The sequence below is a fragment of the Trichechus manatus genome, unplaced genomic scaffold (assembly GCF_000243295.1).
Source record: "Trichechus manatus latirostris isolate Lorelei unplaced genomic scaffold, TriManLat1.0 scaffold00025, whole genome shotgun sequence".
NCBI lineage: Eukaryota > Metazoa > Chordata > Mammalia > Sirenia > Trichechidae > Trichechus > Trichechus manatus.
The window spans coordinates 5,778,278-5,797,694 of record NW_004443961.1 but is presented as its reverse complement, the minus strand read 5'-3'; the positions used below and the strand labels follow the sequence as shown (position 1 = coordinate 5,797,694).

Genomic DNA, 19,417 nt, shown 5'->3' with positions numbered 1-19,417 from the left:
CAAATGTACCATGCTAATGTAAGATGTTAATAGGGAAAACTGTGCAGAGGGGGAATATGTGCACTCTTTACTATCTACTCAGTTTTTCTGTGAATCTAAAACCATCCTAAAGATAAAGTCTGTTTTTGCATGATCACAGCCTCCTTCTCGAAAGAAATGGAAGTTCCTGATAAAATGTTAAATTGATTTTTTGATAAGCTGTAATGTGGTGAAGAATTGTCTGGGAAAACTATTACTCAGCCAGTGATAGCCATGACCAGCTGTCAAGAGTCTAGTGACTGTTCTTTAAATAGACGTTCCTTTCTTTTGTGTCTAATCTAAAAACGATTATCTCAGTCATTCTCTTTTACTGTACTATTTTCCTAACCAAAATGAAAATCTGAATTGGCATATGAGAGGCTTTTTCTTAAAACTTATTACCTAATTGTCTGAAAAGTTATCTTCAAAACATCTAAATCTTACTCTTATTTTAGAGACATCGTAATGAATTGTTTTCACTAGTCATTACCAGTTTCTCTTCCTTTCTCCCCTTCCCATATTGTCAAATGAAGACAGCAAAAAAACTCTGCCTCAGCTAAAATAGTGAAAAATTCAATGTTAAACTTCTTCCTTTGCGCTAGGGAAACGTAGGCATCTGTTGAAGAATTTCTCTCTGGGAAAGATAAAATCCTTTTCATAGGCATGAGATCTTTGAAAATAACATTAAGGTCCCTTTTGAAGATTAGATCTTACTCTAAGCGTGTGGAAGAAGGACAAAAGATTTTTTATTGCCTTCTAGACTTAACTGAAAGTTACGCTCAGCAACTTCACGTTGCTTCTCTGCTGGAAGTTCTGTGGTGATTGAGTGTCACTGATTGGAACGTTGATCTTGGTAACTTAAGGGGCCAATGTCCAAATAGACCCAAGGGGGTGGCTCCTGTGTGAGCCTCAGCCACAGATACCCTTGCCAACTTCTACATATAGGCTGGGCAGTGTTTGAGGACTGTTCAAAGTGAGACTATAGCCATGAGTTTTAATCCAGAAACCTGAACTGTTGTCATTAAAGATAGAACAAAGCAAAGCCAGGACTTCCCACACTCATAAGAATGGCATCCTTTAATGGAATCAAGAGGGATGAAACTAGAACAGGATAGAGAGCTTGTTTGGTGGTTTGGTTAAATTGGCAGGGTGGGGTCTGGAAACCAAGATTAGACCTGCAGTGAGGTCCCAGTTCAAAGAAGTTGATAGGATGGTCTTTCAGTCATTCTGTTACATGTCATCCTTCATTTTTTTTTAAATGTATTTTTTTCTAATTTTTAATAATGAAATTTCATTTTATAAATTTTTATAGACTCATTATAAAATATTTAGACAACACATTTAAAAAAGAAAGTAAAAACCTCCAGAAATCGTACCATCTACCTATTGTTTTTGTAGCATAGGTTATTTTTGAGGATTCTACCCTCTGGTATATGATCTCATAGTGACCTTTGAAGCAGGCTTTATAATTTTAACCTCTTGGATGAAGACACTGTCCTCTGAGAACCCTTCCCTGCTCTCCCAGGTGGCACATGTCCTCCTCTGCGCCCCAGAGCTGCAGCTGTCGCCATCACCCACTGTCCTGTGACAGTCTGTCTGCATTTCTTCTCCAGCAAAGCAGCATCGGTTCTTGAACAGAGGATATCCAGGCCTGTCCACGTGGCTTTTTAAACCTGGCATTGCTGCCCTAGGGCCATGAAGCCAGTGACACATAAAATAGACCCCACCGTCCATCCCCTTCGCCCTGAATCATCCACCCCAATCGTCGCACACTCTGAGGCTGACCTTTCTGGTGCCTGTTCCTGAGACTTGTTTTCTTGTGTGTAGCCTTTCATCACACCTGGAACATGATGTGTAGTGCTGTTTCCTTCGCTCTGACCTCTGGTTGACCTTCTCTGTCACAACTGGACATGAGTCCTAACTTGGTCATGCAGACTTAGGCGACTTTGGGTCCAGTCTATCCTTACTTTGAGGGAACATTAGGAATCTAGTGGCTGTTAGGATGTTGTTTTGAGGAAAAAGAGGCTTCAAAGATGATTCAAAGATAACTCTAAGATTCCCCCTTTCACTCTCAAATTATAAAAGAGTAAGTTAACCCACAGCATGGGGATATGTACAATTCTTCACTTTTTCTAATGGGCAAATATTTCACAGTGCTAAGAGACCTCGGAAAGCCTGGTGTCATGGCGGTTAAGAGTTTGGCTGCTAACCAAAAGGTAGGCAGTTCGAATCCACCAGCTGCCCCTTGGAGACCCTATGGGGCAGTTCTACTCTGTCCTACAGGGTCACTATGAGTCGGAATCTACTCGACGGCAATGGGGTAAGAGACCTCCCTCCCAATAATGGCTTTATTACCTTCTAGCTGTATGGTCTTGGCAGGGTGAGAAATGTCCCTGTGCTTTTGTTTCCTCATCTGAGAGAACCCTGTACTTTGCAGGGATATTGGGAAGATTAAATGAGATAATAATAATGATAATAACAACAGTGTATGATCACGTACCATATACCAGGCAACTTCTGAGCACTTTAAATGTTTCATCTAATTTAATCCTCACAATAGCCCTATGAGATTAATATGTATCTCTTCTTTTTAAACAAGTAAACTGAGGCACATAGAGATTAAGTAACTGTCCAACGTCACATAGCAATTGAATGGCAGCCAATACACCAACTCTAGCACTGACTGAGTCCCAAGCCCATGCTCTTAACCAGGGATGCTTATACTTTTGGGTTTCATAGACCAGGAGAATTTTAAAAAGTATATCGCTACATAAGCTTACCAGCTTTTTTTTTTAATAGGAGGGACATTAAAAATACTAAAAACCAACCAGTTAAACAAGGAACCACTAAACCATACTGCCTATCATCACCATCATTTCATGAAAGGTAGGTTTTTGTTTGTTCGTTTGTTACAAAAGTAAGAAAAGAACATAAACTCAGACTTAAGAAACAAATGCATTTAACTTAGGAAAAAAAAAACTCACTACATTGTCCTTATTTTTTTAAATATTTCTAGAGACAGGTGAAAAATTATGTCCTTTGGAAGTAATTTGGGAGACATTGCTCTTAACCAATATGCTATGCTATTAGTGTATGTGACAGTGCCCAGCTCTGTGGCTCATAGTAGGTACTAGACTAATCAGTGACAGCTGACGAACAGTAGTGTGCCCAGCTGGGATCATTGCAATACTCAACTGCTGGCTCTCACTCCAGGCTACAATGTGAAGTAAGAAGGATCATTTCTTCTGGAACTTAATGGTAGCAGTATAGCACCCCAAGTGACTCTGAAAATATAGATAAGTGCTATTTCATTGGGAAAAAAAGAGTTGAAAGTCGGCTTCAGAGATAATGGGCTCAGAGCTGTCCAGTAACACCCAGAGAGTGGACTTTTCATTTTGTGTTACCTCTGTTCTTTTCAGTCCCAACTGGATAGTTGTTTTAAAACCTCATGGACTTTTTATGTATCAGTGTATACATAAAATTAGACAAAGCTGTATTCTCAAATCTTCTCCAGGTAAGACTTCCTCTACTTTGGGCTGTCTATGAGGTTGCTTTAAGACGTCATCTTAAATATTCTTAGAAGCCCTATTAAACAAAAAGGGTCTGTGAGGCATGCTCTTAAGGTCCTCAGAAGGCCTTTTATCTGCATGAAAGGGCCTATGAGGCATGACTTAGAAGAAATTTGGGGCTTGGCTTTTTGCTCAGCTTCATATTGAAAGCCCAATCTCTATTTTAAAAAATATTTTTCAAAGTGCTTATCTTTAAGAGTCTTCTTTTATTTAACATTTTTTAGCTAGTGGCTTAAAGGAACTCACCTATGGGTAAAGCAATGTACATCATTGTGCTTGAAGAAATAGTTTTTGCATACATAAAGACATATATTCTTTTCTTTTCTCACATAGGTCTTTCATCTGTACAGTCAAACATGGCAAAAAAAATATGCCCACGTGAAAATTTTCCTGAGATACTGTTTGGATTCAACTGATGTTCAGAACCATGTATTAAGATGTGTCTTGGCATTACTTAGTAAATAGCAAGTTTGGCCAAAACGCTTTTGGAGCTTAATATGGACAAAGACGAGATCAGTGCTAAATGTTAAATGGGCTAATTCAAAGAGTCCAGACTTTCAACTGCAAAGATATTTCTAAATTACCTAGCATCAGTCAAGTGGTGCTCCGAATTGGTAATGAAGTTCTGCTGGGTCATCAATACTGTGTTAACTAATCCCCACTAAGAACAAAGGCGTCTGTGAGGAGAATGGTTGCTATGAAGGAGCCCTTGTTGTTGAGCATAAGAATGGAAATTGTGGTGGCTGTGTCTGACAGATTGTCAATATCTGGGAGAATTTGTGTAAAATTAATACAATTTTTTCCTTAATTGTTTCATAGAATTTATCAGTGAAGTCATCTGGGCTTGGTGTTTTCTTTATGGGAATGTTTTAAACTGTGTATTCAATTTCTTTAATAGACTTAGACATATGGCTATTTATCTATTTCTTCTTTTTTGTTTTTTTAAAAAATTGATTTATTTTGTTATTATTTTTGGTGAAAATAATATTTCTTCTTGAGTGAGCTTTGGTAATTAGGTTCTTTGAAGGACTTTGCCAATTTTATTTAAGCTATCAAATGTATTGGCAAAAAGATGTTCACAGTGTCCTCTTGCTATCCATTTAATGTCTGCAGACTCTGTAGTGATGTTCCTTCTTTCATTCCTGATATTGATCATTTGTATCTTCTTTTTTTTTTCTGGATTATTCTGGCAACAGGTTTATCAGTTTTACTGAGCTATACAAACAACCAGCCTTTGGTTTCTTTGATTAGTCGTCTCTCTCTTTCTTAATATTTCATTGATTTCTTCTCTTTATTATGTCTTTTCTTCTGCTAGTTTTTAAGGTGAACCTCAGAGCATTTACATGAGGCTTTTCTAGTAGAAGCATTTAATGTAGTAAATTTCCATCTAAGTACTACTTTAACTGTGTCCCAATTATTTTTTATATATATAATTTATTTTGTTGTTGTTGAGAAAATATACAACAGAACATACTACAGTTCAGCACCTTCTACATGTACAATTTAGTGACAGTGATTACATTATTCAAGTTGTGTAATCATTCTCACCCTCCTTTTCTGTGATATGCCCCACTATTAGCAGAAACTCATTGCCCCCTAAATTTTCTATCTAATCCTTTGAGTTGCTGTTGCTGTTGTCAATTTGATCCCATATAGATAGATCTTAAAAGAGCACATTCTTTACTAATTAAGCTAAACTGTTATTTGGTTTTAGGAAGATTTCAGGAGATATTTTTGGTTTAAGGTTTAAGAGTTAAAGATTATCTCAGGGCAATAGTTTTAAGGATTCATCCAGTCTCCACAGCTCCAGAAAATATGGAGTTCATGTGAATGTGAAATTCTGTTCTGCATTTTCCCCCTACCGATTGCCACATCTTTCTCCAGCAGAGGGGGTAGTGGGCTTTGAACCACCAACCTTTCAGTTAACAACTGAGTGCTTTAACCACTGTGCAACCAGGGCTCCTTCCCCTAATTTTGATATATTGTGGTTTTTTTATTCAAATAAAAATATTTTCTAATTTCCATTGTGATTTTTTTCTTTGATTCATAGTTATTTATAAGTGCTACATTTAATTTCCAAATATTTGAGGGATTTTCCAAATGTCTTTCTCTTATTGATTTCTAATTTAATTCCATCATGGTCAGAGAACATACTTAGTATTATTTCAATCCCTTTATATTTCTTGAGATTTTTGTTGTTGTTACTGTTATATTGTTGTTAGGTGCTGTTGCTGTGTTTGGGCCCGTTGTTGCGGCTACTGTGTCAATCCATCTCATTGAGGGTCTTCCTCTTTTTCGCTGACCTTCTATCTTACCAAGCATGATGTCCTTCTCCAGGGACTGGTCCCTCCTGATGACATGTCCAAAGTATGTGAGATGAAGTCTTGCCATCCTCGCTTCTAAGGAACACTCTGGCTGTATTTCTTCCAAGACAGACTTGTTCATTCTTCTGGCAGTCTGGCCCATAAAATGATCTATCTTGGTGAATGTTTCTGGTGCACCTAAAATAATGTACATTCTGCTGTTGTTGGGTAGAGTGCTTTATAAATGTCAGTTAGGTCCATTTGCTTGATAGTACTGTTCAAGTTTTCTATAAACTTAACTGGTTTTTAATCTACTTGCTCTATCAACTACAGAGACAGCAGGCTTGAAGTTTCCAACTAGGATTGGGGATTTGTCTATTTCTCCTTTCAGATCTATCAGCTTTTGCCTCAGCTATTTGAAGCTTTGTTGTTAGATGCATACACATTTAGGATTATTATGTCTTCTTGGAGAATTGACCCTTCCATATCTGGCCATCTCACATTCTTTCCCCAGGGTGCCTTCTCGGGCTCAGTAGCACCGGGGCAAGGTCTAGTAGAGCAAGTGAGGCAATCAAATGTTACTTTCCCTCTCTGGCTGGCTCCGAAAATTTACTCGTGATTTCACGGGAAACATTTGCTATTAGTTTTAAGAGGTACGGGGGTGGGGTGGGGTGGGGGATTGTTTCTTTTCACAAAATTGACATTCCTCAAAAAGATGACTTTTCTATCCTCTCCCAGTCCTCTTTTTGCATTAAAGGGGAGGAAGGATATTGAGGGAGAGATGTTGTTCCAAATAGCTGAATTTCAAATAGTGGATATTTGCTGTTTCTGTTCCCAGCAATAGGGTCTTGGTGACAATTCCAGGGAAAAATAGAAAAAAGTCCTGTTCAATAAGTTGTATGGAACTGAATTGCAAAATCAGGTCGTATGGTTGTTAAAATTCTTTACCATGTGTACTCAAGACTCCTCACTGAGGAATGACTATTTGGGCCAAACAGGTGGTATCCCAGCTTAGGCTAATTCCAAAATTCCAAAGTATTGGCATAGATAATATTACAGAGTAATATTCTTTTAATAGAAGCAAAATCCAGTATTGCTCAAGAGAAGTATGTTTACCACCAGCAAAAGTAAGAAACGTGTTTAATTCTCCTCTTGCCTGTGTTTAACTTTACAAAATGTTTCTGTTTGAGAACACTGTTCAGTTGCAATTTCTGACCTGAGGGAGCATCTTCCAGTTTCTTTGAATCTAAGCGACACTGACTTAACCTGTTTTTGTTTTCTTTGCCTGAGGTCTTTGAGCCATAGGCCTTTCCTGAGTTGGGGAGAGGGGAGGAGAAAAGACCTACTGGGTATTAAATTACAAATGCATGTGGAGGGGGAGAAATGGAATTAATACTGGTTGATCTTAATTTAGGCCAGGCACCTTGCTGGGTGCTTATAACCATTTCCTCATTCCATCTCTCAACAGCCCTGTTTGGGAGATATCATTAGCCCCATTTCATTGGCCAGGAAACTGAGGTTTGCAGCAGTATGAGCTCCCATAGCTGGCAGAAATTAACATTAGAACCAGGATTTCTCTAGTACCAAAGTTCATGCTCTTTGCTGTCCATCATGCTTCCATCTGGAGGTCCAACACAAAAGTAATTCACAATTCATGGCTTTTTTGTTTCTTAATTTTGTGGTTTCTGGCATGGTCCTGTCCAAATGTGGCTGGCAGTTGAATCCATAAAATGCCATCTTTCCCTTTAAATTCATTGTTTAGGAAAGCTTTGATCATGCCAAGTACCTTACCTTGCTTAAGCAAAACCTGGGTATTTTTGTCTTTGATAAAATTTGAACTGACACTACTGACATATTTTTGGACTCCAGCCTTTGCAAAGGTTGGAATTGATAGCACGACTGAACAGTGGGCAGCTTAGGGCCTTTGGGTAGGCAAGGAGGGATGACTGGAAAAGTTCAAAGATTGATAAGCCAGCAGACGTGAGAAAGCTGGCAGGCAGACAACTAAAGATGTCAGAATTCAGGGTAAAACAGAGATGGCAAGGGGCATGGCCAGGATGACAGACTAGTCAGATGCTTCCTGTCGTCCCTCTTACAACAAAAACCTGAAAAAACAAGTGAATGGATTATATATGACAAGCTAGGAGCCGTGATCATCAAAGACAAAGATGAAGAGTCGGACTGAGTGGCAGGACGAAGGAGAGACTGTTACAGATCAACCAGTTATCAACCCAGATAAAGAAGCTGCAAAAACAAGTCAAAGCTAAAAGACTGAAAACAGGGAACCAGAGATGTCAATATGTAAACAATGACAATGTCAAAACAAAAAACAGAATGAACAGTGTAGTCATAGAACTTCCATATGGAGAGGAAGTTAGGGCAAAATCAAGAAATAAAAGATTAGGTTAAACTTAGAAAAATAAAGGTAAATATTAAGGTAACCACAGAGGAAGCTAGCAAACCTACTCACCGAAATAAAAAAGAAGAAAAACATAAAGACTTAAAAACACAAAATCAACAATAATGAAAAAGATGAAAAGAAAATACATGAAGAAAAATGACTCAGCGCAGAAAATTAAGTGGGACAAAGAAACTGTCAACACCACACACACACAAAAAAATCAAAATGACAGCAGTAAGCTCATACCTATCAATAATTACACTGAATGTAAATGGACTAAATGCACCAATAAACAGAGAGTGGCAGAATGGATAAAAACACACAATCCGTCTTTATGCTGCCTACAAGAGACACAGCTTAGACTCAAACACACAAGCAAACTAAAACTGAAAGGATGGAAAAAAATACATCAGGCAAACAACAACCAGAAAAGAGCAAGAGTGGCAATATTAATCTCTGACAAAATAGACTTTAAAGTAAAATCCACCACAAAGGTTAAGGAAGGACACTATATAATGATTAAAGGGTCAATACACCAAGAGGACATAACCATAATAAATTTATACGCACCCAACAACAGGGCTCCAAAATACATAAAACAAACTCTAACAGCACTGAAAAGAGAAATAGATAGCTCCACAGTAATAGCAAGACTTCAACACACCACTTTTGGTGAAGGACAGAACATCTAGAAAGAAACTCAATAAAGATATGGTAGATTTAAATGCCACAATCAATCAACTTGACTTCATAGACGTATACAGAACACACGCTCCACCCAACAGCAGCCAAGTATACATTGTTTTCCAATGCACATGGAACATTTCCCGGAATAGACCACATTTTAGGCCGCAAAGCAAGCCTTAACAGAATCCAAAACATCGAAATATTACTAAGTATTTTTTCTGACCATAATGCCATAAAAGTACAAATCAATAACAGAAACAGCAAGGGAAAAAAAAAAATCAAATACTTGGAAACTGAACAACACCTTGCTAAAAAACTGCTGGGTTACAAAAGAAATAAAGGACAGAATAAAGAAATTTATAGAATCCAATGAGAATGAAAACACATCTTACCAGAATCTTTGGGACACAGCAAAAGTAGTGCTTAGAGGTCAATTTATAGCAGTAAATGCACATATCCAAAAAGAAGAAGGGGCCAAAATCAAAACATTAACCCTACAACTCAGAAAAATAGAAGGAGAGCAGCAAAAGAAGCCCTCAGACACCAGAAGAAAGGAAATAATAAAGATTAGAACAGAAATAGAGAATAGAAAAACAATTGAAAGAGTCAACAAGACCAAAACTTGGTTCTTTGAAAACATCAATAAAATCGACAAACCATTGGCAAACTGACAAAAGAAAAACAGGAGAGGATGCAAATAACCCGAATAAGAAATGAGATGGGTGATATCACAACAGACCCAACCGAAATAAAAAGGATCAGAACAGAATACTATGAAAAATTGTACTTCAACAAATTTGAAAACCTAGAGGAAGTGGAGAAATTTCTAGAAACATGCTGCCTTCCTAAATTAACATAAACCGAAGTAGAAAAACTAAATAAACCCATAACAATAGAAGAGATTGAAGAGGTAATAATTAAAAAAAACAAAAACAAACAAACAAAAAAAACCTCCCAACAACAACAAAAAAAAAAGCCTTGGCCTGGACTGCTTCACTGGAGAATTCTCCCAAATTTTCAGAGAAGAATTAATACCAGTACTACTAAAGGTATTTCAGAGCATAGAAAAGAAAGGAATACTCCTGAACTGAGTCTATGAAGCCAGCATAACCCTGATACCAAAGCCAGGTAAAGAAACCACAAAAATAGAAAATTACAGACCAATATCCCTCAGGAACATAGATGCAAAAATCCTCAACAAAATTCTAGCCAACAGAATTCAACAGCATATTAAAAAAATAATTCATCATGACCAAGTGGGATTCATACCAGGTATGCAGGAATGGTTCAGTATTAGAAAATCAATTAATGTAATCCATCACATAAATAAAACAAAAGACAAAAACCACATCATCTTATCAATTGATGCAGAAAAGGCATTTGACAAAGTCCAACACCCGTTCCTGATAAAAACTCTCAGCAAAATAGGAACAGAAGGAAAATTCCTAGGCATAATATAGGGCATTTATACAAAGCCAACAGCCAACATCATCATAAATGGAGAGTCTGAAAGCATTCCTCTTGAGAACAGGAACCAGACAAGGATACCCTTTATCACCAGTCTTATTCAACATTGTGCTGGAGGTCCCAGCCAGAGCAATAAGGCAAGAAAAAGGAATAAAGGGCATCCAAATTGGTAAGGAAGAAGTAAAAGTATCCCTATTCACAGATGATATGATCTTATATGTAGAAAAACCCCAAAGAATCTACAAGAAAACTACTGGAACTAATAGAAGATTTCATCAAAGTATCAGGATACAAGATAAACATACAGAATTCAGGGTAAAACAGATACCAGGGACCCAAAAGGACTTACTGCAAGAGAGAATGATCAAGTGGAGAAGTAATCCAAACTCCAGGTGACCAGTGATGATGCACTTGTACGTGGTGGAACAGTGATTCTTAGTGTATGACCCTCTCACCAGCAGCGTTGTCATCACTTGTGAGCTTGTTGGGAATACAAAGTCATGGGGTCCACCCTGACCTACTGAATCAGAATCTCTGCATCTGAGGCCCAGGAAAATGTATTTTAACAAGCTTTCCAGATGATTCTTATGCATGTTAATGTTTGAGAACCACTGAGCTAGAGGGACAGAGCAGCTAGGAGCAGGAGGAAGCAAACCAAAGTCAATGAGGCTTGGCTGCTTGATTGATTCACATATTTAATAAAACCTTTTTGAAAGTGCCAGGCTCTGTGCTGGCATACAGAGAAGAAGAGATAGAGTGTCTCTGGTGATGGGTAAGAGGAAAAGCATGCATTTGACTGGGGTGTGTTGAGTTTGAAGAATCTAAGGCATATCTGAAGTGGCATCCCATAGGCAGTTGAAAGTGCAGTTGACCTCTCGGAAAAGAGGTCTGGTCTAGAGAATCAGTCTCTAAGGGAGTAGCTAAAACCCTGGGAACTGATGGTCTTGGGGGGAAAGAGGGTGGCAATGTGGAGTGAGGAACAAACAGCATCTAGTGTCTGAGATTCCTTGGTGTCCTGCTATCCACTCTCTCTCCAACTAGCAGCTGGCTGCTGGCTTCCACGGGAAACCCACTTCAACAATATTCTTTTCAGCGAGCTTTTCTGGACTAAAACCATGTTTCCAATTGCTTTTCATCCCACTGCCTGGTACCTGGTATTCAGATTTGCCCAATCAACCAATCTCTCTCTCTCATACACACACACAATGCATCCTTTTGTATTGACAACAAATTTAGATAGTCTTTCTCGCTTTGAATTCAACTGCCAGTTAGATCAGCACTCCAGGGCCTTAGGCTGTAGAGGGAAGTGCCCTTTGTTCCTTGAATGTTCAACACACCCAGCCTGGGGCATACCCAGTTTGGGTCAGGAGCCCTAAGTCCCTGCTTATCTGGGAAAGTGGGCCAAATGTGGGATCCAACCAACCGACCCATTGCCGTCAAGTTGATTCCGACTCATAGCGACCCTAAAGGATGGAGTAGAACTGCCCCATAGGGTTTCCAAGGAGCTCCTGGTGGATTTGAACTGCTGACCTTTTGGTTAGAAGCTGTAGCTCTTAACCGCTACACTACCAGGGTTTCCAAATATGGGATTAAAAAAACCAAAACCAAAACCTTTGCCGTTGAGTCAATTCCGACTCATAGCAACCCTATGGGACAGAGTAGAACTACCCCACAGTTTCCACGGGGCGCCTGGTGGATTTGAACTGCCGACCTTTGGTTAGCAGCCATAGCACTTAACCACTACATCACCAGGGTTTCCAAATATGGGATAGAGGAACACAAATATCTGAGAGGGAAAAGAGAAAAAGAGAACCTGTAGAGGCAGCTAAGAAGAGTGGTAAGAGAAGTGAAGTCAAACCAGGGGAGCTGTATCATAGAAACCAAAGTAAAAGAGACTACCCCAGTAAGGATGGAGTGGTTGAGAAGGTCACATGCAGCTGGGGGGTCTGGAAGATCTGGACTGAAAAGTGAGCCTTGAACTTGTCAATTAGGAAGTATCAGTGCTACCTTGCCAGAGCGGTTTTGGTGGAATGTGTGTGTATAGCTGTGTGTATGGGTGTGGGGGTGCTAGGTGGGCAAGAGGTGGGAGTTGGGAGAAAGACATATGAAGCTGTGTAACAGTGGGTTAGGAGGAAATGTGATATTGAAGTACTTATGGGAGAAATGATGTCCTTTAGATACTCCAGCAACAACAACAAAATATTTGGGGGTGGGGAATAAATGAAACAAGAACAGAGGAGTATTGATCATTGTTGGAGCTAGCAAATGGGGGCTCAATATTCTATTATTATACTATTTTTTCAAATTTGCTATATGTTTGAAAATGTTCATAAAAAATATCTGTTTCCTTACACAATACAGGAGAAACTAGCACAACTTGTACAAGGAAAGGTCATGGAAGCCCCATAGACACATCCAAACTCCCTGAGGGACTGAATTGCTGGGCGGAAGGCTCTGGGGACCATGGTCTCGGGGAACATCTAGCTCAATTGGCATGACACAGCTTATAAAGACAATGCTCTACATTCTACCTTGGTGAGTAGCGTCTGTGGTCTTAAAAGCCTGTGAGTGGCCATCTAAGATACTCCACTGGTCTCATCCCTTCGGGAGCAAGGGAGAATGAAGAGAATAGTATACAAGGAAAAGATTAGTCCAAAGGACTAATGGACCACAGCTACCAAGTCCTCCACCGGACTGAGTCCAGTACAGCTAGATCGTGCCCAGCTACCACCACTGACTGCTCTGACCAGGATCACAACACACGATTCTGGACAGAGCTGGAGAAGGATGTAGAGCATAATTCTAACTCACACAAAAAAGACCAGATTTACTGGCCTAAAGGAGACTGGAGAAACCCCGAGAGTATGGCCCCCAGACACCCTTTTAGCTCAGTGGTGAAGTTACCTCCGAGGTTCACTGTTCAGCCTGGGAGTGGACAGTCCCGTAAAACCAAATGAGACTTAACGAGGTACAGGAGTCCAGTGACAAGGGCCAGAAAGCAGAAGGGGACAAGGAAGCTGGTGATAGGGAACCCAAGGTTGAGTAAGGATATTGTTGATGTGTTGTGAGATTGTTAACCATTGTCATAGGGCAACATTTGTAGTAACTGTTAAATGAGAAACTATTTTGTTCTGTAAGCCTTCATCTTAAGTGAGAATAGCAGCACAATTGAAAGAGCGTAGTCAATGTCACTGAACTGTGCATGTAGAAATTTTTGAAATGGTGTATCTTTGGCTATGTGTATTTTCACCAAAAAAAAAAAAAAAAGATTGAGAAGTTAGAGGGTTGATATGTTGTGGGGTTGTTAACCAATGTCATAAAACAAATGTGTACTTCTGTTTCATGAGAAACTATTTGATCTGTAAGCCTTCACCTGAAGTACAATAAAAAATAAAATAAAATTAAAAAAAAAAATCTGTTTCCTGTGGACCAGGTGGAGCCATATAGCAGAAAAAACCATCATGGGGACATTTGTGGGGTACAAGGAGACCTTAGTAGAAAGAGGATGGAGTTGTATCACCTAATGACAAGAGACTAAAGAAGTTGTAAAATGTTCCAACCCTTCTGCACCCACTGCCTCTGCAGGAGAACAGCAGGGGAGGGGGGCTCAACAGGGGACCTTTGAAGAGCCCAAGAAAGGGCCCCTTGAGAGAAGGCATCAACTTTAGTCATCTGCTAGGCCATCTAGAGATGTCAGCTGTCTTCCAAATTCCTTGACGTAGATGAGTGAGTGCCTCCAGTGTTGCATCTGTTTGTTGAAACATCTCAGTTGGTATTCTGTCAATTCCTGGAGCCCTGTTTTTCGCCAATGCTTTCAGTCTAGCTTGGACTTCTTCGTTCAATACCACTGGTTCTTGATCATGTGCTACCTCCTGAAATGGTTGAATGTTGACCAATTCTTTTTGGTACAGTGACTCTGTGTATTCCTTTTATCTTCTTTTGATACTTCCTGCGTTCAGTATTTTGCCCACAGAATCCTTCAATATTGCAACTTGAGGCTTCAATTTTTTCTTCAGTTCTTTCAGCTTGAGAAATGCCAAGTGTGTTCTGTTTTGGTTTTCTAACTCCAGGTCTGCACATTTCATTACAATACTCTACTTTGTCTTTCAAGCCTCCCTTTGAAATCTTCTGTTCAGCTCTTTTGCTTCATCATTTCTTCTTTTCACTTTAGCTACTCTATGTTCAAGAGCAAGTTTCAGAGTCTCTTCTGACATCCATTTTGATCTTTTCTTTCTTTCCTGTCTTTAGTGAGCTTTTGCTTTCTTCACGTATGATGTCCTTGATATCATCCCACAACTCATCTGGTCTTCGGTCATTAGTGTTCAGTGCATCAAATCTATTCTTGAGATGGCCTCTAAATTCAGATGGGATACACTCAAGGTCATACTTTGGCTCTCAAGGGCTTGTTTTAATTTTCATCAGCTTCAACTGTTACCACTATCTAATTCCATAACATTTTCATCAGCTCAAAAAGAAACCCTATACCCATTAGCAAACATTCCCTATTCTCACTCCCTGTCTATAGATTTGCCTGTTCGAAACATTTCACATAAATTGAATCATATAATATGTGGCCTTGTGTGTCTGACTTGTTTCACTGATCATAATGTTTCCAAGGTTCATCCATGTTGTATCATGTATCAGTGCTTAAGTCCTTTTTATGGCTAAATAATATTCCTTGAAATTGTAAAAAAAAATTATAAGTTTTGCATCATGAAAGCAAAAAGAGTTCTCTTATCCATGACATTAGAGGTCATCGTATTAAATGTTGTTAGACATCTATTCACTGTAACGAATTAATAATCTTTTGTTGTTGTTAGGTGCTGTCGGGTTGGTTCTGAGTCATAGTGATCCTATGTACAACAGAACAAAACACTGCCCAGTCTTGTGCCATCCTCACAGTCATTGTTATGTTTGAACCCATTGTTGCAGCCATTGTGTCAGTCCATCTCATTGAGGGTCTTCCTCATTTTCACTGACCATTTATTTTACCAAGTATGATGTCCTTCTCCAGGGATTGGTCCCTCCTGATAACATGTCCAAAGTACGTGAGATGAAGTCTTGCCATCCTTGCTTCTAAGGAGCACTCTGGCTGTACTTATTCCAAGACAGAATTGTTTGTTCCTCTGGCAGTCCATGGTATATTCAATATTTTTTGCCAACACCATAATTCAAAGGTATCAATTCTTTGGTCTTCCTTATTCATTGTCTAGCTTTCGCATGCATATTAGGCAGTTGAAAACATCATGGTTTGGGTCAGGCACACCTTAATCCTTAAACTGACATTTTTGCTTTTTAAAGAGGTCTTTTGCAGCTGATTTGCCCAATGCAGTATGTCATTTAAAATAATTTTTTTAGTATGCTTTAAACTATATCCTTTAGAAGTAGTTTGTTTTGTTTCCTGTAATTGTTTCTAAGTGACCAGGCTCACTGAAACGAGAGACTGGTTCCATTATTCCTTATCTTTCACTTGAAACTTATTGTTTCAGAAAACAATCAAGATTAATGAACATACCCTGTTTTCAAAACTTCAGGAATCTTGCAACCCCGGCTCACTTACCTTGTGATTGCTTAGCAGTTTTTATTTAAACTTTAATATTTAAACACATACTGTTTGTCTTAGTTATCTAGTGCTGTTATAACAGAAATACCACAAGTGGGTGGCTTTAAGAAACAGAAATTTATCTTCTCACAGTTTAGGAGGCTAGAAGTTCGAATTCAGGGTGCCAGCTCTAGGGGAAGCCTTTATCTCTCTGTAGACTCTGGAGGAAGGTCCTGGTCTCTTTGAGCTTCTTCTGCTCCTGGGTAGTCTTCATATGGCTTGGCATCTCTCTTTCCCCATCTCTGCTTCGCTCGCTTGTTTAATCTCTGTTATATCTCAAAAAACAGTAACTCAAGATATACTCTACACTAATCCTGCCTCATTAACAACAAAGACAACCCATTCCAAATGAGATTGTAACTACAGGCATAGAGATTAGAATTTACAACACATATTTTTGGGGGACATAATTCAATCCATAACATTTCACCCTTTGGCTCCCCAAAATTTATGTTCTTGCCACATGCAAAACACATTCACCCCATCACTGTTTTTAAAGTAAATGTCAACCAATCAGAAATTTTGTTCAAAGTTCTGATTTGGATATTGACTATTAAACCTGTGTAGCAATCTGTTATTGGTGTTTTGAGTTTTTTTTTTTTTTTTGATAGTCTGAATATTTTGTTTATCTTTAAACTCATCAGTTAATGAACATTTAGGTTGTTTCCCCTTTTTGGCAATTATAAATAAGGCTGGTATGAACATTCAGGTGTAAGTCTTCGTGTGAACATATGTTTTCATTTCTCTTAGGTATATACCAAGGAGTGGAATTGCTGGGTCATATGGTAGCTCTGTTTTCCACAGCAGCTGTAACATTTTACATTCCCATCAGCAATGTATGAAGGTTCTAATTTCCCCATATCCTGGACTACACTTGTTCTTTTCTTTTTAAATAGCCATCTAGTAGGTGTGAAGTGGTATCTCATGGTTTTGATTTGCACGACTCTTTGGTGCTAACAACAACAACAATTTGTGACGTTGAGCATCCTTTTCATGTGCTTATTGGTCATTTGTACATCTTCTTTGGAGAGACGTCTCATATTTTTAAAAGATGCCAGTAGACATCTCACATTGTTGTTAGGATTAAATGAGACAATCTGTCTATGCGTTAGTGTTCACTAAGTATTATATCCCTGCCTTTACCTTTTCCATCATTTCCATTCTTGCTGCCATAAGGCTCATCTCCTCGCCTCTGGAAAACAGCAAGTTTTGTTTAATTGTTTCCCTGATTCTCATCACTTCTCACTCAGTTCTCGAACTGCAGCCAGATGGATTTTTCTAAAGCATTTCTTTGAAAATTCCTTAATAATAATGATAATAATAATAACTGTAATATAAAAACATTTGCTAAAATGCATTGAGTGCTTATGGTATGCACTTTTCTCAGCCATTTATGTATATTGCCTCATCTAATCCTCACTGCAACCCTTTACTGTATGTGCCATTATCATTCCATTTTATAAATAAGGAAATTGAGGCAAAGAGCAGTTAAATAAATGAATTTGCTGAGGTCTCACAACTAAAGAGACCGTTACAAGTTTCTTATTAAAGAAACTTGATGCTGAAGTTAGAGAGTGGGATTAAAGATGCTCAAGTGGGACCTCTTAGGGTGCCTGTACCTTGATGGTTCTTCATGACCCAGGGTCTGATCCTTAGCTGTGCAGGTTCATTGCCAGCCTGTGAGCAAGAGCCCTGCTCTCTGACCTGCCGATATTGGGTTCACCAGCCCCTGTGGCTACGTGAATCAGGAGAAGCCTCTATTCTGACCCATTGACTTGGACGTTCTAGCGTGACAATTTCCTTGATATAAATCTGTCTCTCTATATATTTATTTGCTTTACTGATTTTGCTTCTCTAGAGAACCCAGCCTGACACAAGTGAAGTTACATAATTTGCTGAAGTCACCCAGCCTGTAAGTAGTGAAACTCTGCTCTTAATATGCTGGGCAGTGATTCATGCACTCTCTTTATGGGAGTGTCTTCCAGGCCAGGGAGTGTAATTGGACTTGGACAAGTGTTTCATCGTCTTGGCTCCTTAGCATTGATTCTGTCTCTACCAACTGGCTTTCATCTTCTTGCATCCAATCCCAAGATTCCAAACCATGACTATTAAGGGACCTTTAGGGAAAAGGAATCTGCTTAACCTGACCTTCAGAATGGATATATGAATAGATGGGGGTGGGTACTGGGGTAAAGGGATTGAGGATTCAGTGCGATTTCTTTCCCCAATGACAAACCCACACTGATCTCTCTCACCTCTGTACCATTGTGGGCTGCAAAGTTGAAATTTTAGTACATATGGTATGTGTTTTCAGTTCCCTGTGGACAAGGAGCATAGACAGGTTAGGTTTCTTTTGTGCTTTTGGTGCCTAGCAGAGTCCTGTATACACAGCATGTATTTACAAATAACTGCTAGAAGACGAGATTTCTGAGCTATACTGGTTATAGTATGAAGGGAGAAGAGGTTTTGAGATAAACCTGCCCCCACTGCCGCTGGAGTTCCCCAGCTGAAGATTTCTCTACCCACTGTGAAATTTCTCAGCAGAATGAATCCAGTTTGAAGCACAAAGGCAGAAATTGTTATTTTTTGGCTTGTTTTGTTTGCAGAAGTGGGGATTATGAATCATTCTTTTTAGTCTTAAATCAAACTGCTGCATTCTTATTAGATTAGCAGTCTTCTTTCCAAATTCCCCCCTGAATCTCAACTCTTGCTTAGCTTTGAATCACAAAAAGTATCGGACAAATGATCTCTCTCAGTACCAGCACTGATGAATTGGCATGTGCTTACTCTTATACAAGAATTTAAGGATTTTGAGTCATTTTATGATAATATCATTATGGCCTCACATACTTTTGAAAATACAGTTTATTTAAGAATGTAAATAATATAATGGATATATTTGGTTGCATAATAACAATCATTTTAAGTGTATCATACAGATGCACATGGTCAACATTCAGTGTTCTTCAGAGGGGATGGTATAGATTATGCTTTTATTTTCGTCTCTATAATGTAATGATTGACAAAGTAAGGTAGCCAAGATATATTGTTCTACAATTGTATGCCCAGTACGGTAATTCTCAGCCTTTTTTTTTTTAATCTTATGTTCCACCAGCAAATATATCCAATAGGTCTTAACAAATTACAAATTAAAAAGCCCACACTTTCAGGAAAGATCACATTTCATAAGACTTCTACTATTTTTTCATCATTTATTGTGTTAAACCTGTGAAAAATTGTAGTAGAAATTGCTATGACTTTAAAACAAGCAAAAATGATGCCTTTATTAGTTGGACATTGTTGTTATATAGCTGAGTATGCATTTTAACTGTAAACTGTAACTGTAAAACACAAAAATGTTCAATAAAAA

At 38.7% G+C, this 19,417-nt stretch overlaps 1 pseudogene; it reads right to left on the bottom strand.

The window, feature by feature from the left end:
* The window catches only part of LOC101356957 (RNA-binding protein 48 pseudogene), a 54,377-nt pseudogene extending 37,148 nt beyond the window's left edge, over nt 1–17,229 (bottom strand).
* Between the last annotated feature and the right edge of the window lie 2,188 nt (nt 17,230–19,417).